Source organism: Equus przewalskii, chromosome 10 (assembly GCF_037783145.1).
Source record: "Equus przewalskii isolate Varuska chromosome 10, EquPr2, whole genome shotgun sequence".
NCBI lineage: Eukaryota > Metazoa > Chordata > Mammalia > Perissodactyla > Equidae > Equus > Equus przewalskii.
Window position 1 is genome coordinate 49759596 of NC_091840.1, and position 13094 is coordinate 49772689.

General features: G+C 39.6%; 1 pseudogene; it reads left to right on the forward strand.

The window, feature by feature from the left end:
* Positions 1-4676: 4676 nt before the first annotated feature.
* The window catches only part of LOC103561431 (polyunsaturated fatty acid (12S)/(13S)-lipoxygenase, epidermal-type-like), a 41654-nt pseudogene continuing 33236 nt past the window's right edge, over positions 4677-13094 (forward strand).

The following is a 13094-nucleotide window of genomic DNA, read 5'->3' on the forward strand; positions in this document are numbered from 1 at the left end:
GATGAACTGAGACACGGTCTCTGCCACCACCGAGGAGCTTATAATTGAGTAGATGTCATTTCAATGGACTAAAACAAGACAAACCAACCAACCAACACTTGTTTGGAACCTACCACGGTATGTGCAAAACAGTTAATGGAAGCTTTGGAAGACCAAGGTTTCCAAGATTTTGTTCCAAAGCACTAAAAAGTCACCTAATCCTTACTTAATAACTTTAATTAGTTCCTGAATACCCTGTGGCTGAATTTTAAAATTCCCAAGACTTTTAGTGGTAAAAATTATGATGCATTTCATCCCAACCCAAGATACTCAAATATTTTTCACAAATAGAAACATATATTATCTAAACAATGGGAACAAGTTTAGATAAGCGGTAAAAAAGAGTTTGAAAGCAAATAAATGCAGTTTGCATAGAAAACGAAATGTAATGAAGTCTAAAGAAATAAGAGAAGACTTGATCGTGGGTGGGGCTAATGGAGGGGGGATGCTGAATTTAATTAACTTTCAGGAAGGCATTCAACGGCACGTGATAATTTTCTATTCCTCAAGACCGACAAAAAAAGATTGACATGATGATGCTTCAAAACACGTGAAAACAGCACACACATGCAGCACACTGAAGATTTGTAGAAGATGCTGTCTCCTCACCCCTCTCTCTTAGACTTTGAAGGCTAAACAAAATTATTTGGGGTCATCTGAATACGGTGAGGAATTTAAATTTTCTGTGGGCAATATTCTTTAACTGGAAACTGCTTTGTTGGGTAAATTAGTAAGTAGATCTTTACCTGAAACCATAATATCAATATATTGCTTCACATAGTATATTAATCTACCATGGTTTTGGATGGAAAAGTCATCACACCAAAAGTAAAAAAAATGTATGAAAAAGGAGTCATTCCAAAAGTGGTATAACTTCTCAAGAGCTGTTATGGTGTAAACTGTGATTTGAACCAATGTTTTGTAAGGTAAGTTTGTGTAGGAAACAAGACTACGCTGGTTCTTCCCCATTTTCCTATCAGCCCATCCTGATCAATTCTCCATCTTTTTCTGTCCTGCTTTGCGCCCTAGGAGGCCGACATTTACATACAGCTTGCATAATGGAAGTCCCTTGCCTTCTGGCTTCTGACTAGGTTTTGTTGATGGGAGGCGTCTGCAGGAGATGAAGAATTGGGAGGTGAGAAGGACCTGGGCATTTATCTCACCTCCTCTCGCCAACTGCCCTGCCTCACTGTGGTTCTGGAGATGGTCGCTTCTATTCCGGGGCCGCGGCTCCTGTTGGGCAGTTCCTTTTCCGTGGGTCCACCTCCCTCCAGGCTCCAGGAACCCCTTCCCTCTCCTGCTAGTGGTGATACTGGCTCACTCCATTGTTGTTCCTAGATGCTTCACCATCCTTGTTGATTCCATTAATTCTGCACGTTATCTTCAGTTAAGTCCCTTCAGTTGCCATCTGTTTCCTGCTAAAACCCAGACTGATACAAACACACAGATGACTGCAGTTGAGCAACATGTGGTTAGAAATGTGCTATTGGGATAGAGAGGAGGGAGAGGCTGCTGATGGCTGGTCGTCAGGGAAGGCTTCACTGAGAGGCAGGCTTGGAGCTAGGTCTGAAGGAAGGATGGGGTTTCAACATGGGGATGTGGTGTGGATGGATTCTGGGAGGAGGGATCAGCATGAGTGCAGAACTGCTAAGGCCCAGAGCTTATTTGACCCACATTGGCTGGAACCACATTGGTTGGAGCAATGGGCTGGTGGAGAGAATCAGTAGGATCTGTCGAAGACCCAGCTAGAAACGTAGGAGAGAGCGCTTCTCTGTTCCTTCCTTCTTCTCTTGCTCTTTTCCCTTGTGGTTTGATGGCTTTCTTTAGTATTATCCTTGGGGTCCTTTTTCTTAGTTTTTTATGTATTTATTGTAGGTTTCTGATTACCATGAGGTTCATATTCAATAATGTACTTATATAGCAATCTATATTTAGCTGACGGTCTCCTGAATTTGACCTCTTGCTAAAAGCTCTACTCTTTTACTTCTTTCCTCCCCCATTCTGTGTTTTTGATTTCATATCTAACCTCTTTTTTTGTGCATGTGTATGTTACTCTCTTATCATGGAAATAGATAATTTTAGTACTTTTGCCTTTTGACCTTCACATTAGGTTCGCAGGTGGTTCATCTGCTACCTTTACTGTATATTTGCCTTTACCAGTGATTTTATTGCTTTTTTCTTGATAATTTTCTATTCCTATTTGTGGCCTTCTCTTTTCCACTTAAACAAGTCCCTTTAGCATTTCTTGTAAGGCTGGTTTCTTGGCGATAAACTCCTTTAGTTTTTGCTTGTCTGGGAAACTATTTATTTCTCTTTCCATTCTGAATGGTAACCTTGCTGAGTAGAGTATTCTTGGCTTTTTCTAGTTTTTTTCCTTTCAGCATTTTAAATATATCATGCCATTCCCTTCTAGCCTCTAAGGTTTCTGCTGAGAAATCAGCTGATAGTCTTACGGGGTTTCCTCTGTGTGTAACTTGTTGCCTTTTTCTTGCAGCTTTTAGGATTATCTCTTCATCTTTAATTCTTGACATTTGAACTATAGTGTGTCTTGGAGTAGGCCTCTTTGGGTTTATCTTGTTTGGTGCGCGCTCTGCTTCCTGTACCTGGGTGTCTGTTTCCTTCCTTAGGTTAGGAAAGTCTTCAGCTATGATTTCTTCAAATAGATCCTCTGCCCGTTTGTCTCTCTCTCCTCCTTCTGGGACACCTATAATATGGATGTTAGTGTGCTTGATGCAGTCCCAGAATTCCCTTAGACTGTCCTCATTCTTTTAAATTCTTTTTTCTTTCATCTGTTCAGCTTGGGTGATTTCCTTTAGTCTTTCATCCAGCTTGCTAATCTGTTCTTCTGTATCATCTACTCTGCTATTGGGTCCCTTTAGTGAATTTTTCATTTCCATTGTTGTATTCTTCATTTTTGATTGGTTATTTTTTAATATTTTCCATTTCTTTGTTGAAGTTCTCACTGAGTTCATCCATTCTTCTCCCAAGATCAATGAGCATCTTTATGACTATTAGTTTGAACTCTTTTATCAGGTAGATTGTTTATGTCTGTTTCGTTTAGTTGTTTTTCTGGGATTTGTCCTGTTCCCTCACTTGGAACATATTTCTTTGTCTCTTCATATTTCCTCTTTCTCTGTGCTTATATCTATGTTTTAGGTATATCAGCTACGTCTCCCAATCTTGGAGAGATGGACTATGTAAGAGATGCCTTATGAGACCCAGCAGTGTGCCTCCCACTCATCACCAGTTCCAAATGTGCCAGGAGTGTCCCCTGTGTGGGCTACATGTGTCCTTCTGTTGTGGCAGGGTTGCTCTTGCTGCAGGTGCCCAGGGAGGCAAAGCTGTCCCCCTGGCCAGTTGGTTGTAATGCTCAGCTGCATGTGTCTGCTATGGACCCTTCAGTCACTTTATTAGGCCTGGAGAGCCCAAGCACAGTTGGCTGCAAGGTCTAATAGCACATTCCTGTTGGAGTTTTTCTGATAAGTGAGTAGACCCCCAGCATGGCTGATTGCTGCGCTCAGGGGCTCACAATTACTGTAGGCCTCTGGCCTGCAAGGCTGCTGTCAGCTCTCTCAGGCTTGCAGCTGAGTGAGACCAGCTCCAAGCATGGGAGTACCCATTTATTTCAGGCTTTGGAAGGTGGGACCAATCCCCTATGTGGCTATTTGAGGAGCACAAGTCTGCTGCAGCTGACAAGCCCCACTGCCCACAGGGCCACACACTCTGTCAACACAGTCCTGCACCATGCATGTGCCTCAACCCACTGAAGCGGACCTAGTCACCTGACTGTAGGGGACCCACACACTTCACCAACACAGACCTTGCCCCTCAGAGGTGGACCCACTCACCTGGCTGCAGGGGTTACAGGCACCCTGCTTATGTGGGCCCACAAGTTGCCTGAAGGCTTACTGTTGGGTGGGGCCTGTCCCTAGGGTGGGATGTCTGCCCTGGCTGAACTGGATTAAATCAGTGCTCTAGTGGGCGGAGCAGACCCCTGCCCTAACAGGTCAGGGGAAGAACTCCAATGGTGTCTGCCAGCATCTGTGTCAGCATGCCTGTACTAGGTCACAATAATGGCTACCGCCAAGGTCTCAGTCCCTGGGGAGGTCTCACCTCTCACTGAGATGTACCCAGAGCCTATCAAGTGAGTCTCTTTTCACCAAAGGACTGTGCAGCTTTCTTTTTGGTGATTTTAGGTTGCTTTCTGAAATGTGTGAATTTGTGCATAAGCCCTTTAAGAGCAGGCTTTTCTTTCCCCTTATGTCTGATAGCTTTTCTGGGGTTATTCCTCATTGTAGTTAATAGCTAGCAAAGCCAGATATTATGACACTTGTCTTGGTTGTGCTTGGTCCAAAAGCAGTCAGGAGATAGAGCCCTGGGCTACCCGTGGTGAAGTGTTATTGAGACTCCACATGCAGGCACTAAGCTGGTCTATGAGATGTTGCTATGATTCTTGAAACGTCTGAGTGACTGACCTTTGTTCTAGACCCACATACCTAAATTCTGGTATGTACACAGCCCAAGCTCTTTTAGCCTGAGAAAGCTGAGGGAACTATTGTGCAGGCCAAAGTGCATTGTGTACTGTCCTCTGGCAATCATGCTGCCCACAACAGGATCTGGAGATTTGTGAGGCGAATATGGCCAGAGTATGGAGGTCCCAGTATGTACCCAGGCAAGGATACGTCCTGACCAAATCTAGCCCTAGGATAAGTCTGGATCTGAAGGTGGACAAGTGAGTTTCTGGAAGGAATGATATCACCCACTCTGATTTTATCATCTGCAGCTGTGTGTCTCTGATGAGCATCCTTTGGATAAATAAGTCGTTTGACTTACTTGATGTCTAGGTCTTGTTTATTTTCTTGGTATCTATGTCTGATGTTTTCTACAATATGAGCTTGCCATTAATATTTGTCAGTATGTGGTGAAATAGATTGGCATTAGAAATGGGATTAATGCAAAGAATCAAAAACCATTATAGATAACTCTTAGTGAAGAAATTTTCAATTTTAATTCAGAAATTGAAGGGAACACAGATAATGTTAGGATGTCTAATTGGTCTGTTGATCATCTATGGTTTGAGATAGTAAATGTCTTATGAACTTTGACAGTATCAATAGGATATGGGAGCCATACTCTTAACTTCTGGTGTCTAGTCCACTATGTTTAAAAGTCTAAATATAAAGAAAAACGTCAAAGTTTATGATGCAGAAGCTGTTGTTAGATGTGTTGGGCAGTGGAGAGAGGTGAGGCACCGCAGATCTGACCAGATAAGCTGGTAGGCTTGAAACTCCAGGAAGCGAGAGTACAGGATCTGTGAAAACTCAAAGAGAGAGTTTTTAAAATAAAGATGTGGGTCTTAGTGATCCCTACATGATTCAAGTTGGGAGAGGACAAAATAAGTCTCTATAGTACTCATGAGCTTTAGTGCACTTTTAGTGATATGCAAAAAAGCATCAATCATTCGTGAAACCGCACACCTGTGGGGATGCCTCTACCTGGAAAGATACATTTTCCTAAGTCTCACAAAAGCCCAGTTGGACCAGTGACATTGTTAATCTCGGTTGCATCTTCCCACTGAGGCTGTTTCGTCAGGCAGAGTGCTTACTTAATGGGAGGCACTTGGGAAAGACCTTTCTCTGTGCTTTAGTCTTATTTCATACTGAGTCCCCATCTCCCTGACTTTGCTAGCACTAATCTTAGCTTGGGGTATAGAGAGTTCAGTTTTTCCAAGAGCAAAAGACTCCTGATTACCAGAATTCCAGTAGTTTTTAAATTGTAGTCTATAACCAGAGAGAGGCGCTTTTAACAAAGCCACTCTTCCCTCTCTGATTTTATTTTATTTTTTATTGAATTATAAATGATACACATTATATTAGTTTCAGGTATACAACATAACGATTTGATATTTGTATATATTGCAAAGTGATCACCACAATAAGTCTAGTTAACATCTGTCATCACACATAATTACAGAATTCTTTTTCTTGTGATGAGAACTTTTAAGATTTACTCTCATAGCAGTTTTCAAATATGCAATACCCTCTCTGATTTTAAATCATTGCCTTCAGCTTAAGCTAGTCTCTTTCTTTTAAGTCTTTATTGAAGGCTGCATGACATAGCTAACACATTCCAACATGATGGACTTTTTTTTCCTACCAAATTCTTTGATGTTGCAGTATTTTCAGGCATATGGTCTCAGTCTAGCATGCAATAAGCCTTAGTTTATCAAGTTTAACCCAAAAAGGTGGAGCTCTTCCTCTCCTCCAGCCTAATTTCTCCATCCTCTTTATAAAGGACATAATATTTATGATCTATATTTAATGATCTAATGCTTGTAGTCTCCCAATTACTGGTGCAAATTCTGTATAAGGTAGGATGCTTTTGGTTCAAGTAACTTGGATCGTTCACTTGCAACAACTTGAAGTGGCTTAGACAAAGTGGAACTGAGCTCCCGATCTTTCACCTGCACCTCTTCCTCCCTAAGTCTTCCCCAGCATGGTTAATAGCAGCTCCATCTTTCCCATAGTTCTGACTAAGAATCTTGGAGGGGCCGGCCCCATGGCCGAGCAGTTAAGTTCGCATGCTATGCTTCGGCGGCCCGGGGTTTCAGCAGTTTAGATCCTAGGTGCGGACCCTGCACCGCTCATCAAGCCATGCTGAGGTGGTGTCCCACATAGCACAACTAGAAGGACCTGAAACTAGAATATACAAACAAGTACTGGGAGGCTTTGAGGAAGAGAAGAAGGAAAAAAAAAAAAAAAAAAAAAGATTGGCAACAGATGTTAGCTCAAGTGCCAATCTTTAAAAAAAAACAATCTTGGGGCTGGCCCCGTGGCCGAGTGGTTAAGTTTGCGCGCTCCGCTGCAGGCGGCCCAGTGTTTCGTTGGTTCGAATCCTGGGCGCGGACATGGCACTGCTCATCAGACCACGCTGAGGCAGCGTCCCACATGCCACAACTAGAAGAACCCACAACGAAGAATACACAACTATGTACCGGGGGGCTTTGGGGAGAAAAAGGAAAAAATAAAAAAAAAAATTTAAAAAAAAAACAAAAAAAACAATCTTGGAGTTTTCCTTGATGGCTCTCTTTTGCCCATAACACTAAATACTGAAATATATTAGTTATTCAAGTTCAAGTAGTGTTTTAGAAATAAGTGGTCTTAATAATGAAAAATCTTAGGTAAGCAGGCTCATACTGAAAAACATAATGCAAAATACAAGGGTGACAAAAAATGAGCAAGGCCAGTTTAACATCAACTGAGATCTATAAGGTATAAGGGGAGGTAAATGTCTGGTTTGTTGCATAATTTTGATGAGCAAAGCATAACGTGGTTTGCTAACGCTTGAAAGAAAACTAACCCATCACAGTGGTTTAGTACTTAGTTCTATGACATCTTCTAGTGTCATCTCTGACCTACAAGGGCAACTGCACTGAGCATTCTAAGGATGCTGGTGCTCTCCTCACTCATGCATTCCTCATTGCTTTAGTGAAGGGAGTACCTTCTGGGCCCTGCAGGGAAATAGTCAGCTGATGTTATGTTAATAAATTCTTTCTAACACACCCACTTCTCTACACCTGATCTCTTCCTTAATATTCTTCCAAGAGCTTTTCCACCTCATTTACCAGTCTATTGTTTTTTCTAAACTCCAAGGAAACATTCCAACAAGGCTTTCTGATGCCACATCAGAGTGTTAAATCTTTTTTTAAAAAATTATTTTATTGAGGTGATATTGGCTTATAGCATTGCGTAAATTTCAGGAGTACATTATTATATATCAGTTTCTGTATCTTGCATCGTGCTGACCACTGATAGTCTACTTTTTATCCATCAACATACACATGTGTCCCTTTACTCCTTTTGCCCTCCCCCAGCCCTTTCCCCTCTGGTACCCACTTATCTGTTCTCCTTATCTATGTGTTTGTTTATCTTCCACATATGAAGGAAATCATACAGTGTTTGTCCTTCTCTGTCTGGCTTATTTAGCTTAGCATAATACTATCAAAGTCCATCCATATTGTTGCAAATGGCACTGTTTTGTCTTTTTTTATGGCTGAGTAGTATTCCATTATATATCTTCTTTATCCATGCATCTGTTGATGGGCACTTGGGTTGCTTCCATGTCTTGGCTATTGTGAATAATGTTACAGTGAACATGGGTTGCATAAATCTCTTTGAATTGTTGATTTCATGTTCTTTGGATAAACACCCAATAGTGGGATAGCTGGATCATATGGTATTTCTGGTTTTAGTTTTTCGAGAAATCTCCATACTGTTTTCCATAGGGGCTGCATCAGTTTGCATTCCCACTAGCAGTATGTGAGGGATCCCTTTTCTCTACATCCTCCCCAATATTTATTTCTTGCCTTGTTAATTATAACCATTCTGACCAGTGTAAGGTGATATGTCATTATAGTTTTGATTTGCATTTCCCTAATAATTAGTGGTATTGAATATCTTTTCATGTGCCTGTAGGCCATCGGAATACTTCTCTGGAAAAATGCCGATTCATATCCTCTGCTCATTTTTTGATTTGGTTATTTATTTTTTTGTTGTTGAGTCATATGTATTCTTTATATATTTTGGAAATTAGCCCCTTCTTGGATATATGATTTGCAAATATTTTCTCCCAGTTGAGGATTGTTTTTTAATTTTGTTCATGGTTTCTTTTGCCTTGCAGAAGTTGGTCTGATGTAGTCCCATTTGTTTATTTTTTCTTTTGTTTCCCTTGCATGAGTAGACATGGTATTTGAAAATATACTGCTAAGACTGATGTCAAAGACTGTGCTGCTTATATTTGCTTCTACGAGTTTTATGCTTTCAGGTCTTACTGAAACCATTCAAGTCTTTAATCCATTTTGAGTTAATTTCTGTGTGTGGTATAAGATAATGGTCTACTTTCATTCTTTTGCACATGGCTATCCAATTTTCCCAACACCATTTTTTTGTGTATGTGTGAGGAAGATTGTCACTCACCTAAGATCTGTGCCAATCTTTCTCCATTTTATGTGGGATGCTGCTACAGTGTGGCTTTGACAAGTGGTGCCAGGTCCCCACCTGGGATCTGAATCCGTGAATCCCAGGCCACCAAAGTAGAGTATGCGAACTTAACCACTACAACACCAGGCTACAAGCACCATTTAGTGAAGAGACTTTCCTTTCTCCATTGTATGCTCTTGGCTCCTTTGTTGAAGGCTATCTGTCCATAGATGTGTGGTTTTATTTCTGGGCTTTCAATTCTGTTCCATTGATCTGTGTGTCTGTTTTTGTGCCAGGGCCATGCTGTTTTGATTACTATAGCTTTGTAGTATATTTTGAAGTTGGGGATTGTGATACCTCCAGCTTTGTTCTTTTTTCTCACGATTGCTTTCGCTATTTGGGGTGTTTTGTTGTTCCATATAGATTTTAGGATTCTTTGCTCTATTTCCATGAAGAATGTCATTGGAATTTTGATTGAGATTGCATTGAATCTGTAGATTGCTTTAGGTAATATAGCAATTTTAACTATGCTTATTCCTCCAATCTATGAGAATGGAATGTCTTTCCATTTCTTTATGTCTTCTTTGATTTCTTTCCATACCGTCTTATAGTTTTCAGTGTATAGGTCTTTTACCTCCTTGGTTAAATTTATTCCAAGGTATTCTATTCTTTTTGTTGCCATTGTAAGTGGGATTGTATTCTTGACTTCCCTTTCTGCTAGTTCATTATTAGTGTATAGAAATGCAACTGATTTTTGTATGTTGATTTTGTACCCTGCAACTTTGCTGTAGTTGTTGATTATTTCTAATAGTTTTCTGGTGGATTTTTTTTTTTTTTAGGATTTCCATATATAGAATCATGTCATCTGCAAACAGTGAGAGTTTTACTTCTTCCTTTCCAATTTGGATCCCTTTTATTTCTTTTTCTTGCCTAATTGCTCTGACTAAAACTTCCAGTACTATGTTGAATAAGAGTGGTGAGAGTAGGCACCCTTATCTTGTTCCTGTAATCAGAGGAAAGGCTTTCAGTTTTTCAGTGTTAATTGTAATTAATGATTTGGCTGTGGATTTGTCATATACGCCCTTTATTATGTTGAGATACTTTCCTTCTATACCCATTTTAGTGAGGTTTTTTTTTAATCATAAATGGATGTTGGATCTTGTCAAATGCTTTCTCTGTATCTATTGAGATGATCACGTGATTTTTATTCCTTATTTTGTTAATGTGGCGTATCACATTGAGTGATTTGTAGATGTTGAACCATCCTTGCATCCCTGGAATAAATCCCACTTAATCATGGTGTATGATCCTTTTAATGTATTGCTGTATTTGATTTGCTAATATTTTGTTGAGGATTTTTGCATCTATGTTCATCAGCGATATTGTCCTGTAATTTTCCTTTTTGGTGTTGTCCTTGTCTGGTTTTGGTATCAGGCTAATGTTGGTCTTGTAGAATGAATTAGGAAGCAACCTATCCTCTTCAATATTTTGGAATAATTTGAGAAGGATGGGTGTTAAATTTTCTTTGAATGTTTGGTAGAATTCACCAGAGAAACTGTCTGGTCCTGGACTTTTGTTTCTTGAGAGGTTTTTGATTACTGTTTCAATATCTTTACTTGTGATTGGTCTATTCAGATTCTCTGTAGCTTCTTAATTCAGTTTTGGGAGGTCATATGAGTCTAAGAACTTATCCATTTCTTCTGGGTTATCCAATTTGTTGGCATATAGCTTTTCATAGTATTCGCTTATAATTTTTGGTATCCATTGTAATTTCTCCTCTTTCGTGTCTGATTTTATTTATTTGAGTCCTTTCACTTTTTCTTACTGAGTCTAGCTAAAGGTTTCTCAATTTTGTTTATCTTCTCAAAGAACCACCTCTTAGTTTCATTGATCCTTTTTATTGTTTTTTTAGTCTCTATTTCATTTATTTCTGCTCTGGTTTTTACTATTTCCCTCCTTCTACTGACTTTGGCCTTTGTTTGTTCTTCTTTTTCTAGTTTTTTTAAAGTGTAGATTAAGATTATTTATTTGAGAATTTTTTGTGTTTGTTGAGGTAGGCCTGTATTGCTATGAATTTCCTTCTTAGCACTGCTTTTGCTGTATCCCATCAGAGTTCATATGTTGTGTTTTCATTTACATTTGTCTCCAGGTATTTTTTGATTCTTTCTTTTGGCTTCTTCATTGATCTAATGGCTGTTCAGTAGTATGTTGTTTAATCTCCATTTATTTATGACTTTTCTAGCTTTTTTTTGTAGTTGATTTGTAGTTTCATAGCACTGTGGCCAGAAAAGGTGCTTGATATAATTTCAATATTCTTAAATTTATTGAGGCTTGCCTTGTTTCCCAACATATGGTCTATCTTTGAGAATGGTCCATGTGCACTTGAGAAGAATGTGTATTCTACTGTTTTTGGATGGAATGCTCTCTCTATACATCTATTAAGTCCATCTGGCCTAATCTTTCATTTAAGGTCACTGTTTCCTTGTTGATTTTATGTCTGGATGATCTATCCATTGATGTAAAGTGGGGGTTAAGGTCCCCTACTATTATTGTGTTGCTGTCAGTTTCTCCCTTTTGTTCTGGTAATAGTTGCTTTATATACTTTGGTGCTTCCGTGTTAGGTGCATATATATTAATTAGTGTTATGCCTTCTTGGTGGAATGTCACTTTTATCATTATATAATGCCCATCTTTGTCTCTCATTATCTTTTTTATCTTGAAGTCTACTTTATCTGATATAAGTATGGCTACATCTGCTTTCTTTTGCTTGCAGAGTGTTAAATCTTAAGCCACAGGAGAGTGACATCAATAAACTCTCCCTTATCTGGCCTCAGATCTTGCCTTTCCTAGACTGTCACCCTCAAGATTCACACCCAAGCATATTTTCTTCATTTCTTAGTATGCATGCACTAGTCATGTTTTGCAGTTCTTTTGGTCAATAGATTAGTTCCCTCCTTGGGCCATACTTAGACTCGACTTTAAAAGTAGTCTAGGGGCTGGTCCCATGGTCGAGTGGTTAAGTTTGCGTGCTCTGCTGCAGGTGGCCCAGTGTTTCGTTGGTTCAAATCCTGGGCGTGGACATGGCACTGCTCATCAAACCATGCTGAGGCAGCATCCCACATGCCACAACTAGAAGGACCCACAACGAAGAATATACAACTATGTACTGGGGGGCTTTGGGGAGAAAAAGGAAAAAAATAGAAAATAAAATCTTTAAAAGTAGTCTAAAAGCAAAGAGGAGAGGTGGAGGCAGATCTTGGGGAGGACAACACCATCTTGCATAACACCTGCCTTAGGGGAGACCATTGCATGCTCTCCAGAAAATAAGAGCTCTGTCCTCTAGCTAGCTGAAAGAGGCTACTTCTGCTGGCCCAGAGGGTTTACAGGAATCTTGGGGTTGAAACTTCTCAAGCACATTCACTCAAGTGTTCCTATCTCAGTTAAGATTGGGTTTCCCCAGAAGAAGACCCTAAGACTAGGATTTGAGTGCAGGGAGGAGTTTATTTGGGAGGTTATCCCAGGAAGTCCTGATAGGAGAGTGGTGAATGAGACAGGGAAGGGAAGGGAACCAAAAAAGCATTAATAAGCTGCTTACTATTGTGGAAAACTGGAGCATGATACCTCCAGGGACCTCTGGGAGATAGTGTAAAACACTAATAAATTAGAAATAAAAAGGCCTCATGGAATTCATTAATAAAACAAAAATTTGGTTCTTTGAAAAACAAAGATATAAAGACTCCTCTTTAAGGCTTATTAAGCAAAAAGAGATGAAACAACAATTAAGACAGAGAAATAAAACATGACCATAGCTCTCCAAGGTATTTAAAAGAATTATGAAGTAATATTATACACAACTTTAGGCAAGTAAAACTGAATTTTCTAGAAGATATACAATAAATTGCCAACAATGTTTACCTCTGGAAATTGGGATTAGGAATTTGAGATAATAGAGATAATTTCTTTTTGTTGTATAATCTTTTGCATTTTTCTATTGATTGAGTTTTTACCATATGCATGTACTCTTTTTATTGATAAAATGTTTGAACCATGTGAAATTGCTGATATTTTGAGTCGTTG